We start from the raw sequence: 16,588 nt of genomic DNA, 5'->3' as shown, positions 1-16,588 counted from the left end.
GGAAGCGGCCAGAACCGCAGGGAAGAAAGATGAAACACTCGGCTAATTGTTCCAGAATCTCTCTTAGAAGCTCAGACCAGAAGTGGAGCTTGCAGCATATTCAAGGGTAAACTTGCAAGGTGAAGACTCTTTCCCAAATTTAGAAGTCATACTTCAGACAGTTCCAGATCAGTGGCTTTCTAGGTTTTACTAGTCTCCAAGAGAGGCAATTCTATCACCTGCTCCGGCAACGAACCTCTGTCCGATACCTTTGACAGTTCCCTGTCATATCTAACTTAAATCCCAAGAGCTGTTATTTAAACTCATTTCCTTTTCAACTGTTAGTGGATATTCAAAAGAGCTGGCCTTAATCTTCTTTGAACAATCCCTCACGTGGAATAAAATTTTTAAAAAATACTTTTCTGGGTTAGTTAGAGATTAACTAACAGTGGGACCTGAGGATGCACAACTCAGCAAAAAAAGAAAAAAAGGAAAAGGAAAATAATTACTCTCAACTTACATTCCCAAGAGTTGTCTTCCAGAGAAATATAAATTGATTTATCACATACATATGTTAGCATCTGGAGGGAAACTAAGAACTATAATTATGATTAGAATTGTTGAAGTTTGGAGCTTGGGAAGAAGAGAACAGTCCCCCAAAAAGGCATGTATATTAACCATCCACTATAATTTAATTAGGTTTTCTCATTTCAGAGTCCCAGTCATCCTACAAGAAGGGATCAACATGCCCTTCTGCAAACAGATGAGAGAATCAAAGATGAGAACGTTTTTAAGACATAGTCACAATAACCTACTGAGCAAGTGACAGAACTCAAATTCCAAGACAGATCTAGTGGGAATTTAGAGCCGCAGTTCTCCACCAGGGGGCAACTTTGCTCCCCAGGGACATTAGGAAAAGGGATGTCTGGAGACATTTTTGGTCATGCTACTGGGAAGACGGGGGGTTGCTGCTGGCTTCTAGAGGGTCATCTAGAAACCTGCTAAACATCCCACAATGCACAGGACAGGCTCCACAGCAAAGAACTTTTTGACCCAAAATGTCAACAGGGCTAAGGTTGAGAAACTCAGCCTTGGAGAATTCTCCAGTGAAATCCTTCACTCCTGACAGATTGAAGAATGAAAGCACAAAGATTCAGGTGCAGAAAAATGTTGATACTTCTCAACTTAATAACTCGTTTGAATATCATCTTAAGCTACCCAGAGAGAGCTTACCTTCCTACAAAAGAAAAAATCTGATTCAGTTTGTTTGACATTTCATAGATCCAGTGAAAGTTCTTTTCAAAACTGTTCAAAGGGGACTTCCCTGGTGACACAGTGGTTAGGAGTCCGCCTGCCAATGCAGGGGACACGGGTTCGAGCCCTGGTCCAGGAAGATCCCACATGCTGCAGAGCAACTAAGCCCGTGTGTCACAAATACTGAGCCTGCGCTCCAGAGCCCGCAAGCCACAACTACTGAGCCCGCACGCCACAGCTACTGAAGCCTGCGTGCCTAGAGCCCGTGCTCCACAACAAGAGAAGCCACCGCAGTAAGAAGCCCACGCACCGCAACAAAGAGTAGCCCCCGCTCGCCACCACTAGAGGAAGCCTGCGCGCAGCAACGAAGACCCAACACAGCCAAAAATAAATAAATAAATAAAATTAAAAAAAAAAAAAAAAACTGTTCAAAGAATAAGTATGATTCATTTCCTTCCAAGGCCAGAGTGAAACCTTGCTTTGAACGTGCTCAACTATTACGGTCTAGTTCTTAAAGGAACAGGCTAGATTCAATTATGAAAATGTCAAGTGTTGCTACCTGGGAAATTCTTCACCCAGTGCCATTAAGAGCCAGCGCTCCAGAACCAGATGGTCTCCAACTGAATCCCAGCTCCACCATTTATTAATTGCATAACCTTGGGCAACTTACTTTAAACTCCTTGTGCCTCATTTTCCTAATCTCAAAAATGGGGATGATAAAAGATCGAACTTCATAGGGTTTACTGTGAGGCTTAAAGGAGTAAAATGCTTAGTACAATGCCTGGTGTTGAGTATTTGTTGTCATTATTGTGATGATTACTGGTATTATTCTTATTCCCGTGGTGAAAGAAGAGAATGGCAGGACGTTCTGAATTTGAGAAAGATTTTACGAATAAACAGAAATTTAAAAAGACGCAAACTGTTCCCAAATTCAACTTTGGGTATTACAGTTTCTTAAACTTAGAAAGCAAAACATTCCCCAGATGGATCACAGATACAACAGGCCCTTTGCACCTCCTCCAAGGGCTAAATGTGCCAACACATGTCTAAATAAACAAATGAACTCCCTGAGCACTTACCGTGCTCCGAGCACTACGCGATGCCTCACATCACGACACCTCGGTTATTGTTTCTAATGTCACGAAGGAGGTGCTTTTTTATATCTTCCTTTTACCAACGGGGAAAGCAAAATTTACCGAGATTAAGGCCCAGGCCCAAGGGGACTCAGCCAGTTTACAGCAGCACCTGGACTTGAATGCAGGGGCATGTGACTCTAATCTGAGTGTTTAACCATTGAGTTGTACCGCCTCTGCCTGTCTTTTAACCTGGGAACAAAAGCACAGTGGGTCCCGAGGATGCACAACGGTGAATCAGTTTCCCTCTAATGGACTTGAGCAACATACACCGTTCTTGAATTTTTTTTTTTTTTTTGGCTGCCGCATTTTCTATCTAGGCTGTCCACTAAGTGCTAGAGCTTGAGGAAACCTAAATAAAGCACACGCATCCAAGGACACCTGCTGAGATGCCTTCTGGAGAGCATGTGGCCTGCCTGGGCCCTGGGGAACAAAGCCACATTCATCTTGGAGACTCCAGAATAACATCGCTTATGCAAACGGTGGCTCCTGGGAGACGGCCTGCATGGAAGTGCTCATTTAGCCCGTGGCCGAGAGAGACGGCTTGGATAACCTGCACCCCTCTCTCCCAAGTCCAGGTGTTTCCACCAGTGGGGAATTCTGCTCCCCACAGGAAAGCCCTCACCACCACTCCTTTTCAGCTCTCCCGGTGACACCGCCATGGATGAACATCTGATGCTTAGAGCCAAGGTTGCGGGGACTTGGCAGTCCTGGCCCGGAATCCTAGAAGGACACTCTTAAAAAGCAGAACTGGACTTGGAGCACTTTCACAAGTTGGATCTGGTGTGTCTTCCAGCCACTGCTGAGTACACAGGTCACAGAGCATCTGCAAATTCCGTGGGGTTCTAGGAAACTCACAAAGTCTAAGTACAATTTCCAAAGCACATAGCTGATGCCAGGCTCAGATGCCAAGACTGAAAAAGTATGGAAAGAACAGGGTATTTCTGTTTCCAGATGGCACGTAAAACAGTGGAATGGAGTTTGAAGGAGACATTCTCTGGCACAGAACCTTTTCTGTCTTTTCAGCACAACACAGGATGAGGGCTCGAGAGGCCCCAAACGTTGTTAAATGGGTATTGCTCCCTCTATCTTATACTATATTCTTATTATTTTATTGTTTTCAAATAACTTCTCTAATTATATGCTCAATGCCTAAAACTCAAAAAGAAAATACCCAAAGGCACAGATTCATGTAACATAAAAATCATGAATAATCCCACTGCCAGGATCACCCCTCTTAATATTTCGGTTTATATTTCTAGTAATTTTTCCAGGAACACATTAAAACAAAAAAATGGTTTAAATGACACCTTCTATAATGTAGGCTTTCCCCATTTAAGAGCATATCACAGACTCTTATTCTTTTAAATATATTGCCCTACATATAGTTTCTTTAGGTATTTAAAATAATCCCCTGATCTGCACAGATTAGGACACTGAGACCAAGTAGTAATAAGGCAACCTGGCCAAGCAGCCACAGATAACACTTAAATAAATGGGTGTGGCTCTGCTGGAACAAAACTTCATGGGTACTGAAATTTGAATTTCATGTAATTTTCAGGTGCCACAAAATATTATCCTTGTTTTTATTTTTTCTAGCCATTAACAAACATAAAAACCATTCTTAGCTTACAGATGTTACAAAAAGAGGTACTGGGCCATATTTGGTCCTTAAATCACTGGTTCTGACCCTTGACCAAGAATATATCTGTTTTTGTTCCTAAATTCATCTTTCTTTATAATCCTTTTGTTGTTCTTTCTTCAACTATGGAACAAATTGGCCAATGCCAGTGATACTTTCATGTCTTAATGGAATGATAGCAAATGACTGAAGAGACTTTAAAAAATGAGCCAGATATTGGGGCCAACAACTGAAAAAATACGAGCTAAGGAGCCACAATTCCACAGGCGAATGCTGGCTGAACACTTGCCGTGTGCCAGGTGCCAAGCTAAGGGCTAAGGATTTAATCCACATATTAGTAAGGTTAGGAGAGGTCATGCCATGACAATAAATGATCCCAGGAGCTCACTGCTTATGATCCCACAGGTTGAGCAGCCCCTCGTGCTGCACGGCCACTGGCTGTGGCTCTGCCCCGTGGTTTCCACTCCTGAACGCAGGCTGATGGAGCAGCCTTTATCAGGAGCATTGCCAGTATTATGGCAAAGGGTAAGGAAAACAAGGCAAACCAGTCTGGAAAGTGACACACGTCCTTTCACTCAAAATCCATGTGCTGAAGCACATTAAATGGTCACGCTGGAGATCAATAGGACAGATATATAAATTCCTCTGGGGGGTGTAGGGGAGGCAAATACTTGTGAAAATAATAGTGTCTACAACAGTAACTTACTGTATCCTCATAACAATCTCGAGACATAAATTATTTTCCCCATATGACAGATGTAGAAGCTGAGACCCAGAGAGTTAAGTTTGCTAAGGTCACATAGCTAATATACAGAAGTGGCATGTGACCCCAGATGGTCCAGCTTCATAATTTATACTCAAATCTCTAGACTCGCCTTCCTTCTGCAAACACCGGACAGATGTACTAATGCGAAAGTCATCTACCAATAGCTATTTACCCAGATAGGTAACTATTCCATTGACCAAAATGAGGGGACCATGACCCTAGTATGTCAGACATCATGACAAACGTTATCTAAGCTATGCCTACCAGACATTGAGGAAGATAGGCTCCTTCCTGGAGGTAAAGGTAGTTAACTGACCCAAACAGATAAGACTTGGAATACCATCATTTCATAAACAAAATCAATGAAACAGAACTCAAATGCATTCGGAGTAATTTTGTTTTAAAACAAGAATGCCCTAACTTTTACAATGAGAGGACACTGGCATATCCAAAGAAATATATAACAAATTCACTATTTATTGTGATGGCATTTTGGGGCGCTCTGCATGAACCAAATATTGGACAGAAGAAGAACAAAGAACAGAGAGAAACCCACCACAGACCTGCACCTGGGTGGTACATGCCTCCATCTCTCATAACAAAGAATGCCTGATGATTCGTCATTAGGACCAACACCCAAAACTTTATAGACATCTAATGATCTCATGTGGTCATACAGGAAACATCTCACTGTTTTTGCACATTTCTGTTTTCAGACATGGCATTCAGTTACTTCTAAAGTAACTTCTAAAGGAGGAGGCATGTACATCTGTGGCTCTTTGACTTCTATCATTGCTGTGGCTGAACTATAATCATTCAGGAACTGGCTGTCCCGTTTGTGCATTATCCAAAAGGTTGAACTTTTCTCTCAGCCAGAGAGCTAATGTAAGCAAGGGAGGCAGGTCAGACGGGACAAGCAGCGAACCACACAGCAGCGCCCCACCTGAAGGGGGCCCCGCTTACTGAGTGACAACCAGCCTTGCAATGCTGTGAGCCCAAAGCAAAACCGCCCATTAGTGAACATTAGCATTCTTAAAGAAAACCTGTCGAGGCCAACAAACACATCGAGGCAACGCTGCTCATGGCCACCATTCTGTATCACTGTTTCGGGTTACTTGAGGCTTGGGATGTTTTGTGAATTTCACTGATTCTAGTAGTAAAAGAATGGAAAGAACACGCATGAGAGTTAAGAGCACACATCTTCAAGTCAGCTAGATCCAGGCTCTACGCTTGACCCTGACACTTACCAGCTAGGTGACTTTCCATGACCCCTTAGCCTCTCTAGACCTCTGTAAAATGGGTATAATCCGTATCACCACCTCTCAGGGGAACCATGAGGATTAAGTGTGATAAGGCAGGACACATCGTAGGACAGACAATTTCATCAATACACTTATTTTCACCTCTAACTATTTATGGAGCTATTAAAACCTCTTCCTACATCTCCAAAAAGATCCTCATGAGGTGACGTGATCAGGTACACAATCACAACTCATGGAAGCCTTAGCTGTGGCCAAGAGAAGCACGCTAACTCAAGGGATACCAGCAGAACAAGAATCGGTTCCTTCTCGTAGAAAGTTCAGAAGATCTCCAGATAACTCACAGTGGGCCACAAAATCAATGCAATTAGGGGACTTCGGAGACCATTTTTCTTTGTTTCTTCGTCTTTTGTCATTTTCTTCCAGTTTTACTGAGGTGTAACTGACACACAGCACTGTATAAGTTTATGGTGTATAGCACAATGATGGGACTTACGTATATCGTGAAATGATGATCACAGTAAGTTTGGTGAACATCCACCATCTCATAGAGATACAAAATTAAAGAGGCAGAAAAAAACGTTTTCCTTGTGATGAGAACTCTTACGATTTACTCTCTTAACTTTCATGTGTGACATGCAGCAGGGTTAACTATCTTTATCCCACTGTGCATTACATCCCTAGGACTTACTTAACTTATAATTGGAGCTTTGCACTTTTTGACCCCCTTCGTCCCATTCCCCCTCCTAGCACCCCACCTAACCTCCGCCACTGGGAACAACAAATCTGATCACTGGAGATGATTTTTCAAACCCCTAACTTATGGATGAGGAAACTGAGTGAGGCCCGAGCAGTTGAGGGTCATCCAAGGTTACAGCAAGACCCACAGGCCAGATGAACATTTCATAAGCTGTTTTGATCTGACACAACAACTTCCCCTCCGTGCTACCAGGTACCACCTAGGTGACATCTACAGTCTGCACAGAGAACTAAAATCATGGACCCACCTAACTCTCGGTTTCAAAACCACACTTGTCCGGGATGTTCAAGACAATCACCTGAAACGAAGGTGTGACACAAAGAGTTCACTGGGATAACATTCCCTCCCTCCTTCCTTATTTTAAAAATACATCCCACTCCCAAAATAAAAAAGTCACTCTGTGTGGCTCCTGCATTTTTAATATCCATTGTTTGTAGATTTCCCTTGGCATGTTCATGGCATCTCTAGCACCATTTCATATAGTCCTTTTCAAGGTATCGTGAGTCCATAGTGTTCACGAGACCATGAAATTATGACAGAAGGAAGAGGAGGATTTCTCCATCTTTCTCCTTCTGGCCACAGCAAGTTCAAATTGTGGGAAGCACAGGTGGGCTCATTAGTCCTCACTGGTAGAAACTCAAACTCCACTGACAGCCCGGAGGAAGCAGCTCTCAATACTGTCATCAACTGATGTATATGTAAAAATAAAAATACTTCTAAGACAAATACAACTGTGGTAAGTCAGTGCTGATATATAATTGGCACTTAATATTAATTGGTTAAATAAATGCTGAACAGAGCAGAATTAAACAAGCTAAGTATACACAGAAGTTTTTTTTAAAAAAGGTAAAGAAAATTCCACTACCCAGACATAATAATCATTAACATTTTGATATAAATCCTTTGTCTTTTTTCCTTACATGTATGTATTATTTGAAAAAATGAGAAGCAAACTAAATACACAACTTTTACTTATCAATATATCATAAGCATTTCCCATATCATAAAAATCTTAGTAAACATCAGTTTACAAGGATACTATTTCAACAGAGTAATATTCCAGCCCATTGCTAGAATGTTCCATAACCTTACTACTAGATATTTATTTCCAATTTGCATTTAGGAAAATAAACATTGTTATAAATACCCAAGTGATACACTTTCTTCTTTTTTAAAAAAAAAAAATTATTATTTCCTTAGTAAAAATTCCTGGAATTTCACTGAGTCAAAGGGCATAAATATTTTTCAGGCTTTTCGTAATATCTTGCCAGAGGTTTTGAACCAATGTGTATTCCCAAGAGCAGTATATGAAAGTGCCTATCATCCAGCACCCTTCAACATTAAGTATTGGAATCTCAAAAAAAGGCTTTGGTACTTAATTGGTAAAATGCTATCTCATTTTTGTTTTAATTTCTACTGCTTACTGCAGACGAGCTGAACTTCTAAAGTCTCCTTTTGCCACATGCATTCAGCTTCTGTGCACTTTCTGTTCATATCATTTGCCCATCTGGAAGGTACTTTAAAAGCGAACAGTCATAATTTGTGAAAAAGAGAACAGGGTCTGCCCCCCGCCCTTTAATTTTTTTTCCTTTACTTCAGCTTCTTACTGCTGACCTAACACTAATAAGTGAACATTAATGGCAGAGAATCCATCCCCACCTAGAGAAGAAAGACCTGCCTCTTCCTTCCCATTGAGTACTGCTGGACTGCTTGCCCTCTGCTGTCCTTCCCCTCACCCCTTAGTAGCCAGAGTCCACAGACGCCAGTGGGACAAGGAAGCTACAAGAGCTCCGAGAGGGACGGAAACTGAATTCCTGCAAGAGGCAGCATTAAGAACCGCCTCCAATAACAGCTTTCAATTAGAAGAAACATTAGAGATCTGTCAAAACCGATTTCAGCATCCATCACTTCCCCTAATCTGCTTCTCAAGAGGCATGGAAACTGCTGCTGCAAGTTGCTGGCACACACCATGCTGATATGCCCACTGAGCAAGACACCTCAGGAAGCTTCTCATGAAACGTGACAGCAACTGAGCGCTGAGGAGGTCGCTGGTGTGAGGAGGAAAGGACCACCCTGCAACAGGGCTGGGCATTAATCTTTGGAAACATTTCTGTTTGGGGGAAATTAACTAGGCACAGAGTGAGTACTTGAGTACTTGAGCTCTGCAAAATCACAGAGACATGGTATTCCAGAGGCAGTAGAATAAAGAATCCAAAGTTCAACACGCAAGATTAAATTAGAGACCCGCACTAGCATTTATAAAATCCATCTAGCAACACCCCTCAAAACAAACATCTTCACTGTGAATGATAAACAAGAAGGGACTGTTTTTCGCAGCATGGCTGGGATGAACTGGACAAGCTCTGCAACAACTGAATCTAAGCTAATCTGCCTTGAAGGGTCTACTGTTCTCTGGAGTGAAAATCAACAGGGACTTTCCTTCACTTTGGTGTGAATGTTATTGACAAAAGCCTATTTATCCTATTTGATTTTTTAAATTCATAAACCTAATACCCCAAAACATTAGTTGAGCTTACCTTACCTTGCAGGCACTGTGTCATAAAGAGACAGGTAAGTACTGGATCAGGGCCACCAATCAACATGCTGCTACAGTCCCTCTGTACCTAGATGTCACCAGCCAATGTGGTGGGCGTTTGGCTGAGGCTGAAATGAAACAGAATTTCCCTTGTACCTTCTGCACTTGGATACTTACAGAGCTGACCAAAGATCAGCCTTTAGGGGAAGTAATCAAATCCAGTGATCAAGCTAACTGGCATCGGCAGTCAGGCAGACAGGACTGGATTTAATTCCCAGCTCTGTGCTGACGGGTTGTGTGACAACGGGCAAGTTACTTATCAACTCTTGGAGCAAATAAGCTGTTAGCAAATGAGTTCAAATCAGACTATCTGAATAGCATCTGGGACATGGAAAGGATTGAATACGTTACTATTACTACATTTTCTCAATTTTATAATAAACACTTAATGTCCATAAACAGATGAATGGATAAAGAAGATGTGGTGTATATATATATATATATATATATATATATACACACACACACACACACACACACACACACATACACAAGGGAATACTACTCAGCCATAAAAAAGAATGAAATAATGCCATCTGCAGCAACATGAATGGACCTAGAGATTATTATACTAAGTGAAGTAAGTCAGACAGAGAAAGACAAATATTATATGATATCACCTATATGTGGAATCTAATAAAAAAATAGTACAAATGAACTTATTTACAAAACAGAAACAGACTCACATAGAAAACAAACATATGGTTACCGAAGGGGAAGGGGAGGGAGGGATACATTAGGTGTATGGGATTAACAGATACACACTACCATATATAAAATAAACAACAAGGATTTACTGTATGGTTCAGGGAACTATATTCAATACCTATAATGGAAAAGAATCGGAAAATAAAGAATACAGATATATACATATACATGTAGAACTGAATCACTTTGCTGTACAGTTGAAATTAACACAATATTGTTAATCAACTATATGTCAATAAGATAAATAAACAAACACTTATTCAAACTCAAGCTACCCCTTGAAGGTTCAACTGTGAAGATTAAATAAAACTTGTAAAATATTCATCTCGGCACCTGGCCAAGAGTAAGTGCTCGATAACGGCAGCTATTACTGTTAATTAATGAAAAGCTTCAGAATTTAAAAAAAAACCTGTATACAGTGTTAACTGCATTTCGTATTCTGTAAAGAGAACTGTATATATATTAAAAAGCTTCAGAATTTAAAAAGAACTGGATACAGAACGGTTCTAATCCTGAATTTACTACCACTCACCCTGTGACTTTATTTCAACTTTCATTGGAGAATCTGGCGTTTGTGAGCAAATGCTTAGGATGTCACACAGGTCATTTAAAACTATGGTTATCAGTTGTTTAAAACAAATTCAAAACCACATTTTAAAAGAAATAAGAAGGAAAACAAACAACAGAACTGGTAAGGAAACCTACCATACGCGGAGATGGCTACAGCAAAAGTGGCCGGTTCCCAATGAGAAGAGGAGGTTGACACCATTCCATGCATCGTATCAAACCCAGTCTTGGAGAACCATCATCATGATGGCTCCATGACCTTAAACCCATCCCAGGAGAAACATTATCATGGTGGTTTCTTAACCCAAGAACTTAACGAGACTCATAAGCCTGAAAGCTCTTTTCACAGGGCAGGGGATACAAACTCTGCCTTGCAATTATTGCCAAATCGTGCTCTGAAATGGCTGCAGTAAAGTTTTGCGTAAGGAGTCTGAATTTCAACTCTTTATCCCCAAGACCCTAGGAGGGAGACACTAATAGATTGCCATTTTCTAGATGAAAAAAACGAAAGCACAGGGAAGTCCTATAACTTACCTTTCTCATATAAGCAGGAAGCGGTAATACAGTGAAGCAATATTAGGCTGCCTACATGTGTGAATGCATGTGAATGTGAATGTGTGCTTTAGGTCAAGTGGCGAGAAGACAGCACAAGTTTCTGTGGTCAATAGGAAGCAGTGAATGCATGGATTCTTTATGTACAAGAAAACATACGCCACACAAGCCACAGGAGATTCTAGACCAGCGGTTCTCAACCTCTGCTATATACCAGAATCTGTGGAGACCTCTGAAAAATCCCCATGCCCAGGCCACAGTCACACTCTCTGGAGGGAGGTGGGACCCAGGCACCAGTATTTCTTAAAACTCCCTGGGTGATTCCAGTGTGCAGCCACGTTTCAGAAACACTGAGCAAAAAGGAATTATTAACGCATCTGCTATTAAATTTGAAACAACCTAAACATCCAATACCCCCCATAATATGTGGGATATTATGAAGGTATTTAAAATGGTAACTGGTAATACTGGAAGCATGTAGAAATCTTGATGAAACAACATCAAGTGAAATGGGCCAGGTTGAATTTTGACTCCAGTGGGCAATCAAAAGCAGAATGTTGTCTTTTCTGTGGGTCCTGCATAACCTCAGAGTTCCAAGCTCAATTCTGCAGCCTACAATCAATTCCACAAATCAGTGATAACGCTTCCAAAAAATTCTTTTTGTGTTCCTTTTTAAAAATGAAGTATTTATCAAATTTTCCATGAACTATTATAAGTGGGTAAAAATACGCATGTGAATAGACACAAGAAAAGGAAATGGGAATATATATACTACTGTGGCATGTCACCATATAACATGACATCTCAGTAAGAGCACTAAAGAGAATATATTAACTAAATTTTAGTCAAGCTCATTAGGCAAATGCATCCGTAATAATTGTTGCAAGCAAACATCATCAACGGAAGCTAAGATTGACAGGCAAGGGAACAATGACAAACAGAATATGTGCATCCTCTCAGAGCGTCTCCCCATAAGACATGCATTATTTACAGAGGGAAAGATAGGAACTTTACACTGGAGAAACCTGGCGGACAGCACCTTAAACAAGCGGTCAAAACTAGCATCACTGATACTAAGACATGTTGATATCATGTACTTCCTGATAAGATGCACTGAAAAGAACACAGCATCACTTCAGTGGTCTTCTAGTCAAAAAAAGCATACCTCAATCTAATCATGCAAAAGTATCAGACAAACCCAAAATGAGGGATACTCAAATAAATGACCAGTTCCATTCAAATATGTCAAAGTCATGAAATTTAAAGACTGAGGAATTGTCACCAATTAGGGCTGTAGACAAGAAGAAGACATGGAAACCAAATGCAACGTGAGATCCTGGAAAGGATCCAGGACCAGGAAACAAGGACATTAGTGGGAAAGCTGGTGAATTTTGAATAAGGTCTGTGGTTGAGTTAATAATATTGTGTCAATGTTAATTTCCTGGTTGTGATGATTGCACAATGATTTTGTTAAGGTATCAGCCTTAGGGGAAACTGGGAGAGGGGTACACAGGACTCTTTGTACTAATTCTGCAACTTTCTATAATTTTAGATTATTTCAAAAGAAAAAGCTTTCAAATATTAGTGAAGTTCCGTTGTTTAAAAATAAATATTATTACGAGTGTTAATATTTTCTTCCCTCCCCCACTCAACCCCCACGTGTGTATACTTCGGAGATTAAAGAATGGTGTCAAGGAAGGCCGAGGAAGATTATTAAGACCCTTCTGGGTAGAGGAGGTGAGCTGAGCCTTGAACCTGGGCAGTTTAATTCTTACGCCTGCCCTGAGGGGCATATAAAGAAATGCAAGGACCCAGGCAGGGTGTCTACCCCCAGCGGGAGTTCGGGTAGGTGGGCACCACCTGAACCAGCTTTTGTGACCCCAGGGAGAGCTGCAGCCACCCCCTGCCTCCCCAGGGGACCCTCCAAGACCAGCAGAAATAACTAACCAGAGACTCATGGCCCAATAATGTTCTAACCGCAAGCAAGACGTGATGGAAGTTTGGTGCCAATGATCGTGATAACCATCTCTGAAAATAGAAAACTACCCTCTTCCCAGCATGCATCCCCTTCCTCTTTTTCCTGTATTATCTCTGAACAAAGCCTGAGGAGTCAGGAGCTTGTTCTTTGGGACATGAGTCCACCTTCTCCCCAGGACTGCTGGCATCCTCAATAAAGCTATCTTTCCTCCTAGTCCCCCCACCCCCAAAAAAGAAATGTAAGCCTTTAATAACAGAATGACTTCTGGGCAACTAATTATGTGTAGTCAAAACATCCCTCGGTTTGGGGTCAAAGGTACGGACACAAACACACATGCATTGGCACCAATACAATATAACTTTGTGATCTTGAGTCAATCACTTACTATCTGTAAAAATGGAGACAAACTTTTTTTTTGGGGGGGGCGGTATGCGGGCCTCTCACTGTTGTGGCCTCTCCCGTTATGGAGCACAGGCTCCGGACGCGCAGGCTCAGCGGCCATGGCTCGTGGGCCCAGCCACTCCGCGGCATGTGGCATCTTCCCAGACCGGGGCATGAACCCACGTCCCCTGCATCAGCAGGCGGACTCTCAACCACTGCACCACCAGGGAAGCCCGGAGACAAACTTTTTTATTGCACACGATTCTTGGGAGGATAAAGTGAACAGATGTGCATGAAAGCATGCAGTAAATAGCGAAGTCCTGTTATAAAATGGTTATTAAAATTACCAAGAGTAACAATAGTATCTACCTAGCCAAGATAATTCTGGCGTTTTCACTCCCAAACCACAACCACAGCATCCTAGCATCTAATGGTACTCATCCCATATGGAAGCAAATCTGTTTTGCCTTCTGCCTGAACTTGGAGCCTGGGGCCACCAGTCTTCATGTGTGGTCAGTATTAAGCACCATCTGTCCTGAGTTAATATAACTCCTCCTTCGTTTTAACAATGAACACAGACTGCACTAGTGAAAGCATAAACAGATACAATATGAAGGAAGACTCTGCCATTCTGTTTATTACTTCGGAGGGTGGCATTCACCTCCTAGCTGTTTAGGCATCTAAATTGTACGATAAAATGTCTTCTGAACACTTTTTACAAGCAATTAGATTCAATCAAGTTCTCTTCTTGCTTAATTCTCCTCAGCAAATGAGACACTAAAAAACCAATAAGAAGCTGGGCTTTGTTTCAAATCTTTTTTTCCTGCTGCACATATATTCCCCGAAGTCACTCTACCCCTGCCCTCCATAAAAAGCCCGAACAATTGCTATGCTCGTTATCTCTGGTGGAGGTCATTTTTCTTATTGCTCATCAGGGTGAGAATATGAGGTGGACAGGAAGCAATTTGTTGTGGGCATCTGGGTTTTAGCCTCCTCCAGAGCCATTCCCACTTCTGGTAATAGCACCTAGGTTTTCTTCTGAGGAACCACCCTTCCACCACTCTCAGTTTATGAGGCTTGAGCAGGCTAGGCAGCTCCCATCCCAGTACCAAGAAGCCAGGATTGGCCAATCAGCAGAGCCCACTGACTTGGCCAGAGAGTTCAGAGATGGGCATGTGCGCCACCTCAGTACAAGGAAAGCCGATCATGTGACTCTTGCAGGAAGGACTGGAAAGAGAGAACTCCCTTTCCCTGGGGTACTGTGTTAACAGGATGTACGGCTGGGGCTGCCGGGAGCCCTCCTGCCACAAGAGGAGGGTTTGTCTGGACGAGAAGGAAAGCAGAGGGAAAGACAGACAGAGAGACGCCCGCTGCAATCATCACACCCCCTCCCCACTTATTAATCAGTTACATGAGCCAATGTTCTTCTTTGTATCACTCACTTTAAGTTAGGTTTCTGTTCACTGCAACCCAGAGTGATGTGATTTTGAGAAAGTGGGAATATAAACACTGAACACTTCCCTCTGTGAGCTAAGATGCTGCCGGCGCGGGTCCTCAGGTTTTCAGGGGACAGAGGTGCTTGCCAAGGGTCAGCCACAACAATCTCACCCACCTCCCCTTGCAGTCACGGGAGGGATCACTTACAAACCAACCTGCAGGTGTCAAGAGGCATCTGCAACAAGAGAATCGAGACTTTCTGTGTAGGGCTAGCTTGTAGCACACACAGCCCCTAAATAACCAGTCCAGCCTCCTCTTCTACCTTCTATTTCCCATGTCTCTGACATGCCAGGCACACAGACCAGCTTTCTCTTCCCTAATTCACAGCACTCTGCTTCATGCTGCCACACGAACGCACTCCCACTCCTCTTGTGATAGGAAAGAACAAATCTGACCCCATATTGCATCTGTTTCTTTTACTTTAAGCTTTGTATTCCATTGCTTTTGCTTCCAGGGAAGAATGCTGTCTATAGCCGGAAATATACAGGGTAGCCCATTTTCAAGGCTCTGACCTTTCAGGGTATAACACTTTTCCATTCATGCAGAGATTCAAAGTTGCAGAATAGAGAATAACATTTGTCTTGCTGGAGGTTTTTATAGGGACATCATGACCTGACCTACACGGTCAGCTGCAAGAACAAAGGATTCCTACACCAACTGCATCAACCAACCACACCCCTCTCTCCCCTTGCCTTTAAAAATGCTTTGCTGAAACCCTTCGAGGAGTCTGGTGTTTTCTGGGCATGAGCCACCCATCTCCTTGCACGGCCCTGCAATAAACTTTTCTCTGCTCTAAACTCTGACGTCTCGGTTTGTTTGGCCTCACTCTGCGCTGGGCACATGAACTTGCATGTGGTAACACTCTAAGAGCCAGCTCAGAGACCTGCCTTCCAGGCAGCGACCGTGGCCCTGATCGTGCATTCCCATAGTAAGGACATGTTGCAGCAGTAGGTACAGGGTACCATGTGATTTACACTGATGCACACGTGTTTTTAGCCTTCCTCCCTCTACGGACGTAGGTTCTGGCTTCGTCAACCTGGTTTTCCATCTCTACCTTATACCCTCCCTGGCCCCCCATCTGAGGTCTGTGGTCTGAAGACAGAAGACAGTTTGCGCTATTTCTCCAGGAGACTAAATCAGGCCTTTGTGAAGCTGAATTGAGAGAAAGTGGGGAAAGGAGAAACGAAAGAGATGTAGGGGAGGCGTCCAGGGCAAGAGTGTTTGTGAGGAATCTCTAAGGAGTCTGGAAGAGAAAGATGGAGGGCAACCAACAATGCATGAGGTTAAGTGGATGCGTAGGAAAAACAGGTTTTTTAAAGGACTATTTTCAAGTACCTTTTCACAATGTTTGTGAGAAGCAAGGAAAGAATGGATGTTTTGAAACTACCTTCAGCTGTCAAAGGGTGTTTCTCTGATGACAACACCTCTCCTAAACACATGGGCTCTACAGGCTCGAACACACACACTTCACACATACACGTTCACACAGAATTGTGCACAGCCCGTTTCAGGTCCA

At 42.4% G+C, this 16,588-nt stretch overlaps 1 protein-coding gene across 6 annotated transcripts in view; it reads right to left on the bottom strand.

Annotated features, from left to right (window-relative positions):
• PRICKLE2 (prickle planar cell polarity protein 2) overlaps positions 1 to 16,588 on the bottom strand; it is a 342,455-nt gene that overhangs the window by 247,740 nt on the left and 78,127 nt on the right. For 2 of the 6 annotated variants that reach the window (XM_049715453.1, XM_049715456.1), the window contains exon 2: positions 9,336 to 9,457. The exons of 3 other annotated variants lie outside the window; for them this stretch is intronic. The gene's annotated coding sequence lies outside the window, so the exon portion shown is untranslated. Of the gene's footprint in view, positions 1 to 9,330; positions 9,458 to 16,588 lie in introns of all 6 variants that reach the window. One more of the 6 variants, XM_049715454.1, reaches the window with a different exon arrangement.

Source organism: Orcinus orca, chromosome 10, assembly GCF_937001465.1.
Source record: "Orcinus orca chromosome 10, mOrcOrc1.1, whole genome shotgun sequence".
NCBI classification, from domain to species: Eukaryota; Metazoa; Chordata; class Mammalia; order Artiodactyla; family Delphinidae; genus Orcinus; species Orcinus orca.
This window is presented reverse-complemented; position numbering and strand designations above follow the sequence as displayed.